Raw genomic sequence first — 15,000 nt, 5'->3', positions numbered from 1 at the left:
GCTCACACCCTGGAAGTCACTCTCGGCCACGAACGGTTAGGACTTCCCGCTAGGAAGAACCGTAGGGACTTGGAACACGAAACCAAAATGCCCTCTCACAGGATTTCAGGTGAAGGAGATATTCGCACCCCTAAAAGTGTCACCACCTCAAATACACCGGGGTAAGGTGCCAAAGTACCCGGGCTCCTGGAACTGCTGCCCGGCTGAAGCCCAAAATAAAAACCTCATAGGGTTTTTCCTCCAAAACGTCAATGAAGACCGATCTGCGAGCGAGGCCGACGGGGACTTCCAGGAGGCCGGCATGACGTGCCACTACATACCGGTCACACCATGGAAGTCCTTCTCGGGTTGGACCGGGTGCAGCTCCCGCTAGAACGTGCAGCACGTCCTCCTTCACGGTACTCTCGATTGGAGTCGCCAACGTGGCCGAGCTCCTACAACTGCTGGTCGGCCTGGGACTCCAGAAAGAATGCACCAAAGTGCTTTCGTGGAAGTTCAGGTGCAGCGGACCGACCAGCGAACGAGGCCGACGGGGATTCCAGGAGACACCATGAGAGGGCCGGTGCCTATCGTTCACACCCTGGAAGTCACTCTCGGCCACGAACGGTTAGGACTTCCCGCTAGGAAGAACCGTAGGGACTTGGAACACGAAACCAAAATGCCCTCTCACAGGATTTCAGGTGAAGGAGATATTCGCACCCCTAAAAGTGTCACCACCTCAAATACACCGGGGTAAGGTGCCAAAGTACCCGGGCTCCTGGAACTGCTAACCGGCTGAAGCCCAAACTAAAAACCTCATAGGGTTTTTCCTCCAAAACGTCAATGAAGACAGACATGCGAGCGAGGCCGACGGGGACTTCCAGGAGGCCGGCATGACGTGCCACTTCATACCGGTCACACCATGGAAGTCCTTCTCGGGTTGGACCAGGTGCAAGCTCCCGCTAGAACGTGCAGCACGTCCTCCTTCACGGTACTCGGTTGGAGTCGCCAACGTGGCCGAGCTCCTTCAACTGCTGGTCGGCCTGGGACTCCAGAAAGAATGCACCAAATTTCTTTCGTGGAAGTCAAGGTGCAGCGGACCGACCAGCGAACGAGGCCGACGGGGACTTCCAGGAGGCCGGCATGACGTGCCACTACATACCGGTCACACCATGGAAGTCCTTCTCGGCCACGAAAGGTTAGTACTTCCCGCTAGGAAGAACCGTAGGGACTTGGAACGCGGAGCAGAAATGCCCTCTCACAGGATTTCAGGTGAAGGAGATATTCGCACCCCTAAAAGTGTCACCACCTCAAATACACCGGGGTAAGGTGCCAAAGTACCCGGGCTCCTGGAACTGCTAACCGGCTGAAGCCCAAAATAAAAACCTCATAGGGTTTTTCCTCCAAAACGTCAATGAAGACAGACCTGCGAGCGAGGCCGACGGGGACTTCCAGGAGGCCGGCATGACGTATCACTACATACCGGTCACACCATGGAAGTCCTTCTCGGGTTGGACCAGGTGCAAGCTCCCGCTAGAACGTGCAGCACGTCCTCCTTCACGGTACTCGGTTGGAGTCGACAAGCTGGCCGAGCTCCTGCAACTGCTGGTCGGCCTGGGACTCCAGAAAGAACGCACCAAAGTTCTTTCGTGGAAGTCAAGGTGCAGCGGACCGACCAGCCAACGAGGCCGACGGGGACTTCCAGGAGGCCGGCATGACGTGCCACTACATACCGGTCACACCATGGAAGTCCTTCTCGGCCACGAACGGTTAGGACTTCCCGCTAGGAAGAACCGTTAGGACTTGGAACGCGGAGCAGAAATGCCCTCTCACAGGATTTCAGGTGAAGGAGATATTCACACCCCTAAAAGTGTCACCACCTCAAATACACCGGGGTAAGGTGCCAAAGTACCCGGGCTCCTGGAACTGCAGCCCGGCTGAACACCAAAATAAAAACCTCATAGGGTTTTTCCTCCAAAACGTCAATGAAGACCGACCTGCGAGCGAGGCCGACGGGGACTTCCAGGAGGCCGGCATGACGTGCCACTACATACCGGTCACACCATGGAAGTCCTTCTCGGGTTGGACCAGGTGCAGCTCCCGCTAGAACGTGCAGCACGTCCTCCTTCGCGGTACTCGGTTGGAGTCGCCAACGTGGCCGAGCTCCTGCAACTGCTGGTCGGCCTGGGACTCCAGAAAGAATGCACCAAAGTTCTTTCGTGGAAGTCAAGGTGCAGCGGACCGACCAGCGAACGAGGCCGACGGGGACTTCCAGGAGGCCGGCATGACGTGCCACTACATACCGGTCACACCATGGAAGTCCTTCTCGGCCACGAACGGTTAGGATTTCCCGCTAGGAAGAACCGTAGGGACTTGGAACGCGGAGCAGAAATGCCCTCTCACAGGATTTCAGGTGAAGGAGATATTCGCACCCCTAAAAGTGTCACCACCTCAAATACACCGGGGTAAGGTGCCAAAGTACCCGGGCTCCTGGAACTGCTAACCGGCTGAAGCCCAAAATAAAAACCTCATAGGGTTTTTCCTCCAAAACGTCAATGAAGACAGACCTGCGAGCGAGGCCGACGGGGACTTCCAGGAGGCCGGCATGACGTACCACTACATACCGGTCACACCATGGAAGTCCTTCTCGGGTTGGACCAGGTGCAAGCTCCCGCTAGAACGTGCAGCACGTCCTCCTTCACGGTACTCGGTTGGAGTCGCCAACGTGGCCGAGCTCCTACAACTGCTGGTCGGTCTGGGACTCCAGAAAGAATGCACCAAAGTTCTTTCGTGGAAGTCAAGGTGCAGCGGACAGACCAGCGAACCAGGCCGACGGGGACTTCCAGGAGGCCGGCATGACGTGCCACTACATACCGGTCACACCATGGAAGTCCTTCTAGGCCACGAAAGGTTAGGACTTCCCGCTAGGAAGAACCGTTGGGACTTGGAACGCGGAGCAGAAATGCCCTCTCACAGGATTTCAGGTGAAGGAGATATTCGCACCCCTAAAAGTGTCACCACCTCAAATACACCGGGGTAAGGTGCCAAAGTACCCGGGCTCCTGGAACTGCTAACCGGCTGAAGCCCAAAATAAAAACCTCATAGGGTTTTTTCTCCAAAACGTCAATGAAGACAGACCTGCGAGCGAGGCCGACCGGGACTTCCAGGAGGCCGGCAGGAGGTGTCACTACCTACCGGTCACACCATGGAAGTCCTTCCCGTTTGTACTTCCTATTTCACGGCTTTCGGTAGGAGTTGCCGAGGTGGCCGAGCTCCTGCAACTGCAGGTCGGCTTGGGACTTCAGAAAATACCATTAAAAAAAAAGTTTTTTTTATTATGAAGGTAAAACACACAGCGGGACCGAGACGCGAGCCAGGCCGACGGGGACTTCCAGGAGGTCGGCATGAGGTGGCCGCGCCTACCGCTCTTGCCCTGGAAGTCCGCCGAGGACCGCAGGGCGCTACGGAGCTCGTACACTGCTGCCCCCGGGCTGGCACGGCTTCCCCATGGCTCCTCTATCCCCCCACGGGTGCAATAGGCAGGCACACGCCGCTCGTACACCGAGGTGGCTCCCGGCCGCTTTCGGTAGGAGTCACCGAGGTGGCCTTGCTCGTGCAAATGCAGGTGGGCTTGGGGCTTCCGAAAATACCATAAAAAAAAAAAGATTTTTTTATTAAGAAGGTAAAAAAAAAAACAGCGGGACCGACCCGCGAGCTAGGCCGACGGGGACTTCCAGGAGGTCGGCATGAGGTGGAGGCTCCTACCGCTCTTGCCCTGGAAGTCCGCAGAGGACCGCAGGGCGCTACGGAGCTCGTACACTGCTGCCCCCGGGCTGGCACGGCTTCCCCATGGCTCCTCTATCCCCCCACGGGTGCAATAGCCAGGCACACGCCGCTCGTACACCGAGGTGGCTCCCGGCCGCTTTCGGTAGGAGTCACCGAGGTGGCCTTGCTCGTGCAAATGCAGGTGGGCTTGGGGCTTCCGAAAATACCATAAAAAAAAAAGATTTTTTTATTAAGAAGGTAAAAAAAAAAACAGCGGGACCGACCCGCGAGCTAGGCCGACGGGGACTTCCAGGAGGTCGGCATGAGGTGGAGGCTCCTACCGCTCTTGCCCTGGAAGTCCGCAGAGGACCGCGGGCGCTGTGGAGCTCCCACAAGGAAGCTGCCGGCATGCAGCAGCTCCCACGGGGCCCCTCTATCCCCCCACGGGTGCAATAGGCAGGCACACGCCGCTCATACTCGGATATGGCTCCCGGCCGCTTTCGGTAGGAGTCACCGAGGTGGCCGGGCTCGTGCAACTCCAGGTGGGCTTGGGACTTCAGAAAATGGCATAAAAAAAAATTTTTTTTTATTAAGAAGGTAAAATAAAAACAGCGGGACCAACCCGCGAGCGAGGCCGACGGGGACATCCAGGGCAGCGGCGTGAGAGGGCGGCTTGGTGCCGCTATCTCCCTGGAAGCCGCATTCGGCCTAAGCAGGGAACGCCTCCCGCCCTCCTCTCGTCCTGGAAGTGTTGGACTTGGGGGGCGGAGCAAGTTCTCCCTCTCACAGTATTTCAGGCGTAGGAGATATTCACACCCCTAAAAGTGTCACCTCGCCAATTACACCGGTGGGAGGTGCCAAAATGCCCGGCCTCCTGGAACGGCTGCTTGGCTGAAGGCCAAAATAAAAACCTCATAGGGTTTTTTCTCCAAAACGTGAATGAAGACAGACACGCGAGCGAGGCCGAGGGGGAGTTCCAGGAGGTCGGCATGAGGTGGCCGCACCTACCGCTTGAGCCCTGGAAGTCCGTCGCGGACCGGAAGTGCATGTCGGGCGGGTGAACTACGGGACTCGCCGCGGGCGCTGTGGAGCTCCCACAAGGAAGCTGCCGGCATGTACAAGCTCCCACGGGGCCCCTCTATCCCCCCACGGGTGCAAAAGGCCGGCACACGCCGCTGATACGCGGAGCTGGCTCCCGGCCGCTGTCATGCATCACTCGCGGACCGGAAGTGCTTGTCAGCCGGGTGGACACGACGGGACTCGCCGCGGGCGCTGTGGAGCTCGTACAGGGCTGCCCCCGGGCTGGCACAGCTTCCCCATGGCTCCTCTATCCCCCCACGGCTGCAATAGGCAGGCACACGCCGCTCGTACACCGAGCTGGCTCCCGGCCGCTTTCGGTAGGAGTAACCGAGGTGGCCTTGCTCGTGCAAATGCAGGTGGGCTTGGGGCTTCCGAAAATACCATAAAAAAAAAAAGTTTTTTTATTAAGAAGGTAAAAAAAAAAAACAGCGGGGCCGACCCGCGAGCTAGGCCGACGGGGACTTCCAGGAGGTCGGCATGAGGTGGAGGCTCCTACCGCTCTTGCCCTGGAAGTCCGCAGAGGACCGCGGGCGCTGTGGAGCTCCCACAAGGAAGCTGCCGGCATCCAGCAGCTCCCACGGGGCCCCTCTATCCCCCCACAGGTGCAATAGGCAGGCACACACCGCTCATACGCGGAGCTGGCTCCCCGAAGCTGACATGCATCATTGGCGGGGCGGAAGTGCTTGTCAGCCGGGTGGACACAACGGGACTCGCCACGGGCGAACCACAGCTCCCACAAGCAAGCTGCCGGTATGCACAAGCTCCTACGGGGCCCCTCTATCCCCCCACAGGTGCAATAGGCAGGCACACACCGCTCATACGCGGAGCTGGCTCCCCGAAGCTGACATGCATCATTGGCGGGGCGGAAGTGCTTGTCAGCCGGGTGGACACAACGGGACTCGCCACGGGCGAACCACAGCTCCCACAAGCTAGCTGCCGGTATGCACAAGCTCCTACGGGGCCCCTCTATCCCCCCACAGGTGCAATAGGCAGGCACACACCGCTCATACGCGGAGCTGGCTCCCCGAAGCTGACATGCATCATTGGCGGGGCGGAAGTGCTTGTCAGCCGGGTGGACACAACGGGACTCGCCACGGGCGAACCACAGCTCCCACAAGCTAGCTGCCGGTATGCACAAGCTCCTACGGGGCCCCTCTATCCCCCCACAGGTGCAATAGGCAGGCACACACCGCTCATACGCGGAGCTGGCTCCCCGAAGCTGACATGCATCATTGGCGGGGCGGAAGTGCTTGTCAGCCGGGTGGACACAACGGGACTCGCCGCGGGCGCTGCGGAGCTCGTACACGGCTGCCCCCGGGCTGGCACAGCTTCCCCATGGCTCCTCTATCCCTCCACGGCTGCAATAGGCAGGCACACACCGCTCATACACGGAGCTGGCTCCGGCCGCTTTCGGAAGGAGACGCCGACGTGGCCTTGCTCGTGCAACTCCAGGTGGGCTTGAGGCTTCCGAAAATGCCATAAAAAAAAAAAGATTTTTTTATTAAGAAGGTAGAAAAATCAGCGGGACCGACCCGCGAGCGAGGCCGACGGGGACTTCCAGGAGGTCGGCATGAGTTGTGTCCACCCGGCTGACAAGCACTTCCGCCCCGCCAATGATGCATGTCAGCTTCGGGGAGCCAGCTCCGCGTATGAGCGGTGTGTGCCTGCCTATTGCACCTGTGGGGGGATAGAGGGGCCCCGTAGGAGCTTGTGCATACCGGCAGCTAGCTTGTGGGAGCTGTGGTTCGCCCGTGGCGAGTCCCGTTGTGTCCACCCGGCTGACAAGCACTTCCGCCCCGCCAATGATGCATGTCAGCTTCGGGGAGCCAGCTCCGCGTATGAGCGGTGTGTGCCTGCCTATTGCACCTGTGGGGGGATAGAGGGGCCCCGTAGGAGCTTGTGCATACCGGCAGCTTGCTTGTGGGAGCTGTGGTTCGCCCGTGGCGAGTCCCGTTGTGTCCACCCGGCTGACAAGCACTTCCGCCCCGCCAATGATGCATGTCAGCTTCGGGGAGCCAGCTCCGCGTATGAGCGGTGTGTGCCTGCCTATTGCACCTGTGGGGGGATAGAGGGGCCCCGTAGGAGCTTGTGCATACCGGCAGCTTGCTTGTGGGAGCTGTGGTTCGCCCGTGGCGAGTCCCGTTGTGTCCACCCGGCTGACAAGCACTTCCGCCCCGCCAATGATGCATGTCAGCTTCGGGGAGCCAGCTCCGCGTATGAGCGGTGTGTGCCTGCCTATTGCACCTGTGGGGGGATAGAGGGGCCCCGTGGGAGCTGCTGGATGCCGGCAGCTTCCTTGTGGGAGCTCCACAGCGCCCGCGGTCCTCTGCGGACTTCCAGGGCAAGAGCGGTAGGAGCCTCCACCTCATGCCGACCTCCTGGAAGTCCCCGTCGGCCTAGCTCGCGGGTCGGCCCCGCTGTTTTTTTTTTTTACCTTCTTAATAAAAAAACTTTTTTTTTTTATGGTATTTTCGGAAGCCCCAAGCCCACCTGCATTTGCACGAGCAAGGCCACCTCGGTTACTCCTACCGAAAGCGGCCGGGAGCCAGCTCGGTGTACGAGCGGCGTGTGCCTGCCTATTGCAGCCGTGGGGGGATAGAGGAGCCATGGGGAAGCTGTGCCAGCCCGGGGGCAGCCCTGTACGAGCTCCACAGCGCCCGCGGCGAGTCCCGTCGTGTCCACCCGGCTGACAAGCACTTCCGGTCCGCGAGTGATGCATGACAGCGGCCGGGAGCCAGCTCCGCGTATCAGCGGCGTGTGCCGGCCTTTTGCACCCGTGGGGGGATAGAGGGGCCCCGTGGGAGCTTGTACATGCCGGCAGCTTCCTTGTGGGAGCTCCACAGCGCCCGCGGCGAGTCCCGTAGTTCACCCGCCCGACATGCACTTCCGGTCCGCGACGGACTTCCAGGGCTCAAGCGGTAGGTGCGGCCACCTCATGCCGACCTCCTGGAACTCCCCCTCGGCCTCGCTCGCGTGTCTGTCTTCATTCACGTTTTGGAGAAAAAACCCTATGAGGTTTTTATTTTGGCCTTCAGCCAAGCAGCCGTTCCAGGAGGCCGGGCATTTTGGCACCTCCCACCGGTGTAATTGGCGAGGTGACACTTTTAGGGGTGTGAATATCTCCTACGCCTGAAATACTGTGAGAGGGAGAACTTGCTCCGCCCCCCAAGTCCAACACTTCCAGGACGAGAGGAGGGCGGGAGGCGTTCCCTGCTTAGGCCGAATGCGGCTTCCAGGGAGATAGCGGCACCAAGCCGCCCTCTCACGCCGCTGCCCTGGATGTCCCCGTCGGCCTCGCTCGCGGGTTGGTCCCGCTGTTTTTATTTTACCTTCTTAATAAAAAAAAAATTTTTTTTTATGCCATTTTCTGAAGTCCCAAGCCCACCTGGAGTTGCACGAGCCCGGCCACCTCGGTGACTCCTACCGAAAGCGGCCGGGAGCCATATCCGAGTATGAGCGGCGTGTGCCTGCCTATTGCACCCGTGGGGGGATAGAGGGGCCCCGTGGGAGCTGCTGCATGCCGGCAGCTTCCTTGTGGGAGCTCCACAGCGCCCGCGGTCCTCTGCGGACTTCCAGGGCAAGAGCGGTAGGAGCCTCCACCTCATGCCGACCTCCTGGAAGTCCCGGTCGGCCTCGCTCGCAGGTCTGTCTTCATTGACGTTTTGGAGAAAAAACCCTATGAGGTTTTTATTTTGGGCCTCAGCCGGGCAGCAGTTCCAGGAGCCCGGGTACTTTGGCACCTTACCCCGGTGTATTTGAGGTGGTGACACTTTTAGGGGTGCAAATATCTCCTTCACCTGAAATCCTGTGAGAGGGCATTTCTGCTCCGCGTTCCAAGTCCTAACGGTTCTTCCTAGCGGGAAGTCCTAACCGTTCGTGGCCGAGAAGGACTTCCATGGTGTGACCGGTATGTAGTGGCACGTCATGCCGGCCTCCTGGAAGTCCCCGTCGGCCTCGTTCGCTGGTCGGTCCGCTGCACCTTGACTTCCACGAAATAACTTTGGTGCATTCTTTCTGGAGTCCCAGGCCGACCAGCAGTTGCAGGAGCTCGGCCACGTTGGCGACTCCAACCGAGTACCGCGAAGGAGGACGTGCTGCACGTTCTAGCGGGAGCTGCACCTGGTCCAACCCGAGAAGGACTTCCATGGTGTGACCGGTATGTAGTGGCACGTCATGCCGGCCTCCTGGAAGTCCCCGTCGGCCTCGCTCGCAGGTCGGTCTTCATTGACGTTTTGGAGGAAAAACCCTATGAGGTTTTTATTTTGGGCCTCAGCCGGGCAGCAGTTCCAGGAGCCCGGGTACTTTGGCACCTTACCCCGGTGTATTTGAGGTGGTGACACTTTTAGGGGTGCAAATATCTCCTTCACCTGAAATCCTGTGAGAGGGCATTTCTGCTCCGCGTTCCAAGTCCCTACGGTTCTTCCTAGCGGGAAATCCTAACCGTTCGTGGCCGAGAAGGACTTCCATGGTGTGACCGGTATGTAGTGGCACGTCATGCCGGCCTCCTGGAAGTCCCCGTCGGCCTCGTTCGCTGGTCGGTCCGCTGCACCTTGACTTCCACGAAAGAACTTTGGTGCATTCTTTCTGGAGTCCCAGGCCGACCAGCAGTTGCAGGAGCTCGGCCACGTTGGCGACTCCAACCGAGTACCGCGAAGGAGGACGTGCTGCACGTTCTAGCGGGAGCTGCACCTGGTCCAACCCGAGAAGGACTTCCATGGTGTGACCGGTATGTAGTGGCACGTCATGCCGGCCTCCTGGAAGTCCCCGTCGGCCTCGCTCGCAGGTCGGTCTTCATTGACGTTTTGGAGGAAAAACCCTATGAGGTTTTTATTTTGGTGTTCAGCCGGGCTGCAGTTCCAGGAGCCCGGGTACTTTGGCACCTTACCCCGGTGTATTTGAGGTGGTGACACTTTTAGGGGTGTGAATATCTCCTTCACCTGAAATCCTGTGAGAGGGCATTTCTGCTCCGCGTTCCAAGTCCTAACGGTTCTTCCTAGCGGGAAGTCCTAACCGTTCGTGGCCGAGAAGGACTTCCATGGTGTGACCGGTATGTAGTGGCACGTCATGCCGGCCTCCTGGAAGTCCCCGTCGGCCTCGTTGGCTGGTCGGTCCGCTGCACCTTGACTTCCACGAAAGAACTTTGGTGCGTTCTTTCTGGAGTCCCAGGCCGACCAGCAGTTGCAGGAGCTCGGCCAGCTTGTCGACTCCAACCGAGTACCGTGAAGGAGGACGTGCTGCACGTTCTAGCGGGAGCTTGCACCTGGTCCAACCCGAGAAGGACTTCCATGGTGTGACCGGTATGTAGTGGTACGTCATGCCGGCCTCCTGGAAGTCCCCGTCGGCCTCGCTCGCAGGTCTGTCTTCATTGACGTTTTGGAGGAAAAACCCTATGAGGTTTTTATTTTGGGCTTCAGCCGGTTAGCAGTTCCAGGAGCCCGGGTACTTTGGCACCTTACCCCGGTGTATTTGAGGTGGTGACACTTTTAGGGGTGCGAATATCTCCTTCACCTGAAATCCTGTGAGAGGGCATTTCTGCTCCGCGTTCCAAGTCCCAACGGTTCTTCCTAGCGGGAAGTCCTAACCTTTCGTGGCCTAGAAGGACTTCCATGGTGTGACCGGTATGTAGTGGCACGTCATGCCGGCCTCCTGGAAGTCCCCGTCGGCCTGGTTCGCTGGTCTGTCCGCTGCACCTTGACTTCCACGAAAGAACTTTGGTGCATTCTTTCTGGAGTCCCAGACCGACCAGCAGTTGTAGGAGCTCGGCCACGTTGGCGACTCCAACCGAGTACCGTGAAGGAGGACGTGCTGCACGTTCTAGCGGGAGCTTGCACCTGGTCCAACCCGAGAAGGACTTCCATGGTGTGACCGGTATGTAGTGGTACGTCATGCCGGCCTCCTGGAAGTCCCCGTCGGCCTCGCTCGCAGGTCTGTCTTCATTGACGTTTTGGAGGAAAAACCCTATGAGGTTTTTATTTTGGGCTTCAGCCGGTTAGCAGTTCCAGGAGCCCGGGTACTTTGGCACCTTACCCCGGTGTATTTGAGGTGGTGACACTTTTAGGGGTGCGAATATCTCCTTCACCTGAAATCCTGTGAGAGGGCATTTCTGCTCCGCGTTCCAAGTCCCTACGGTTCTTCCTAGCGGGAAATCCTAACCGTTCGTGGCCGAGAAGGACTTCCATGGTGTGACCGGTATGTAGTGGCACGTCATGCCGGCCTCCTGGAAGTCCCCGTCGGCCTCGTTCGCTGGTCGGTCCGCTGCACCTTGACTTCCACGAAAGAACTTTGGTGCATTCTTTCTGGAGTCCCAGGCCGACCAGCAGTTGCAGGAGCTCGGCCACGTTGGCGACTCCAACCGAGTACCGCGAAGGAGGACGTGCTGCACGTTCTAGCGGGAGCTGCACCTGGTCCAACCCGAGAAGGACTTCCATGGTGTGACCGGTATGTAGTGGCACGTCATGCCGGCCTCCTGGAAGTCCCCGTCGGCCTCGCTCGCAGGTCGGTCTTCATTGACGTTTTGGAGGAAAAACCCTATGAGGTTTTTATTTTGGTGTTCAGCCGGGCTGCAGTTCCAGGAGCCCGGGTACTTTGGCACCTTACCCCGGTGTATTTGAGGTGGTGACACTTTTAGGGGTGTGAATATCTCCTTCACCTGAAATCCTGTGAGAGGGCATTTCTGCTCCGCGTTCCAAGTCCTAACGGTTCTTCCTAGCGGGAAGTCCTAACCGTTCGTGGCCGAGAAGGACTTCCATGGTGTGACCGGTATGTAGTGGCACGTCATGCCGGCCTCCTGGAAGTCCCCGTCGGCCTCGTTGGCTGGTCGGTCCGCTGCACCTTGACTTCCACGAAAGAACTTTGGTGCGTTCTTTCTGGAGTCCCAGGCCGACCAGCAGTTGCAGGAGCTCGGCCAGCTTGTCGACTCCAACCGAGTACCGTGAAGGAGGACGTGCTGCACGTTCTAGCGGGAGCTTGCACCTGGTCCAACCCGAGAAGGACTTCCATGGTGTGACCGGTATGTAGTGGTACGTCATGCCGGCCTCCTGGAAGTCCCCGTCGGCCTCGCTCGCAGGTCTGTCTTCATTGACGTTTTGGAGGAAAAACCCTATGAGGTTTTTATTTTGGGCTTCAGCCGGTTAGCAGTTCCAGGAGCCCGGGTACTTTGGCACCTTACCCCGGTGTATTTGAGGTGGTGACACTTTTAGGGGTGCGAATATCTCCTTCACCTGAAATCCTGTGAGAGGGCATTTCTGCTCCGCGTTCCAAGTCCCAACGGTTCTTCCTAGCGGGAAGTCCTAACCTTTCGTGGCCTAGAAGGACTTCCATGGTGTGACCGGTATGTAGTGGCACGTCATGCCGGCCTCCTGGAAGTCCCCGTCGGCCTGGTTCGCTGGTCTGTCCGCTGCACCTTGACTTCCACGAAAGAACTTTGGTGCATTCTTTCTGGAGTCCCAGACCGACCAGCAGTTGTAGGAGCTCGGCCACGTTGGCGACTCCAACCGAGTACCGTGAAGGAGGACGTGCTGCACGTTCTAGCGGGAGCTTGCACCTGGTCCAACCCGAGAAGGACTTCCATGGTGTGACCGGTATGTAGTGGTACGTCATGCCGGCCTCCTGGAAGTCCCCGTCGGCCTCGCTCGCAGGTCTGTCTTCATTGACGTTTTGGAGGAAAAACCCTATGAGGTTTTTATTTTGGGCTTCAGCCGGTTAGCAGTTCCAGGAGCCCGGGTACTTTGGCACCTTACCCCGGTGTATTTGAGGTGGTGACACTTTTAGGGGTGCGAATATCTCCTTCACCTGAAATCCTGTGAGAGGGCATTTCTGCTCCGCGTTCCAAGTCCCTACGGTTCTTCCTAGCGGGAAATCCTAACCGTTCGTGGCCGAGAAGGACTTCCATGGTGTGACCGGTATGTAGTGGCACGTCATGCCGGCCTCCTGGAAGTCCCCGTCGGCCTCGTTCGCTGGTCGGTCCGCTGCACCTTGACTTCCACGAAAGAACTTTGGTGCATTCTTTCTGGAGTCCCAGGCCGACCAGCAGTTGCAGGAGCTCGGCCACGTTGGCGACTCCAACCGAGTACCGCGAAGGAGGACGTGCTGCACGTTCTAGCGGGAGCTGCACCTGGTCCAACCCGAGAAGGACTTCCATGGTGTGACCGGTATGTAGTGGCACGTCATGCCGGCCTCCTGGAAGTCCCCGTCGGCCTCGCTCGCAGGTCGGTCTTCATTGACGTTTTGGAGGAAAAACCCTATGAGGTTTTTATTTTGGTGTTCAGCCGGGCTGCAGTTCCAGGAGCCCGGGTACTTTGGCACCTTACCCCGGTGTATTTGAGGTGGTGACACTTTTAGGGGTGTGAATATCTCCTTCACCTGAAATCCTGTGAGAGGGCATTTCTGCTCCGCGTTCCAAGTCCTAACGGTTCTTCCTAGCGGGAAGTCCTAACCGTTCGTGGCCGAGAAGGACTTCCATGGTGTGACCGGTATGTAGTGGCACGTCATGCCGGCCTCCTGGAAGTCCCCGTCGGCCTCGTTGGCTGGTCGGTCCGCTGCACCTTGACTTCCACGAAAGAACTTTGGTGCGTTCTTTCTGGAGTCCCAGGCCGACCAGCAGTTGCAGGAGCTCGGCCAGCTTGTCGACTCCAACCGAGTACCGTGAAGGAGGACGTGCTGCACGTTCTAGCGGGAGCTTGCACCTGGTCCAACCCGAGAAGGACTTCCATGGTGTGACCGGTATGTAGTGGTACGTCATGCCGGCCTCCTGGAAGTCCCCGTCGGCCTCGCTCGCAGGTCTGTCTTCATTGACGTTTTGGAGGAAAAACCCTATGAGGTTTTTATTTTGGGCTTCAGCCGGTTAGCAGTTCCAGGAGCCCGGGTACTTTGGCACCTTACCCCGGTGTATTTGAGGTGGTGACACTTTTAGGGGTGTGAATATCTCCTTCACCTGAAATCCTGTGAGAGGGCATTTCTGCTCCGCGTTCCAAGTCCCAACGGTTCTTCCTAGCGGGAAGTCCTAACCTTTCGTGGCCTAGAAGGACTTCCATGGTGTGACCGGTATGTAGTGGCACGTCATGCCGGCCTCCTGGAAGTCCCCGTCGGCCTGGTTCGCTGGTCTGTCCGCTGCACCTTGACTTCCACGAAAGAACTTTGGTGCATTCTTTCTGGAGTCCCAGACCGACCAGCAGTTGTAGGAGCTCGGCCACGTTGGCGACTCCAACCGAGTACCGTGAAGGAGGACGTGCTGCACGTTCTAGCGGGAGCTTGCACCTGGTCCAACCCGAGAAGGACTTCCATGGTGTGACCGGTATGTAGTGGCATGTCATGCCGGCCTCCTGGAAGTCCCCGTCGGCCTCGCTCGCAGGTCTGTCTTCATTGACGTTTTGGAGGAAAAACCCTATGAGGTTTTTATTTTGGGCTTCAGCCGGTTAGCAGTTCCAGGAGCCCGGGTACTTTGGCACCTTACCCCGGTGTATTTGAGGTGGTGACACTTTTAGGGGTGCGAATATCTCCTTCACCTGAAATCCTGTGAGAGGGCATTTTGGTTTCGTGTTCCAAGTCCCTACGGTTCTTCCTAGCGGGAAGTCCTAACCGTTCGTGGCCGAGAGTGACTTCCAGGGTGTGAACGATAGGCACCGGCCCTCTCATGGTGTCTCCTGGAATCCCCGTCGGCCTCGTTCGCTGGTCGGTCCGCTGCACCTGAACTTCCACGAAAGCACTTTGGTGCATTCTTTCTGGAGTCCCAGGCCGACCAGCAGTTGTAGGAGCTCGGCCACGTTGGCGACTCCAATCGAGAGTACCGTGAAGGAGGACGTGCTGCACGTTCTAGCGGGAGCTGCACTCGGTCCAACCCGAGAAGGACTTCCATGGTGTGACCGGTATGTAGTGGCACGTCATGCCGGCCTCCTGGAAGTCCCCGTCGGCCTCGCTCGCAGATCGGTCTTCATTGACGTTTTGGAGGAAAAACCCTATGAGGTTTTTATTTTGGGCTTCAGCCGGGCAGCAGTTCCAGGAGCCCGGGTACTTTGGCACCTTACCCCGGTGTATTTGAGGTGGTGACACTTTTAGGGGTGCGAATATCTCCTTCACCTGAAATCCTGTGAGAGGGCATTTTGGTTTCGTGTTCCAAGTCCCTACGGTTCTTCCTAGCGGGAAGTCCTAACCGTTCGTGGCCGAGAGTGACTTCCAGGG

This window comes from Rhinoderma darwinii, chromosome 1 (assembly GCF_050947455.1).
Source record: "Rhinoderma darwinii isolate aRhiDar2 chromosome 1, aRhiDar2.hap1, whole genome shotgun sequence".
Lineage (NCBI taxonomy): Eukaryota > Metazoa > Chordata > Amphibia > Anura > Rhinodermatidae > Rhinoderma > Rhinoderma darwinii.
The sequence above is the reverse complement of the archived record's forward strand: the minus strand, read 5'-3'. Positions refer to the sequence as shown.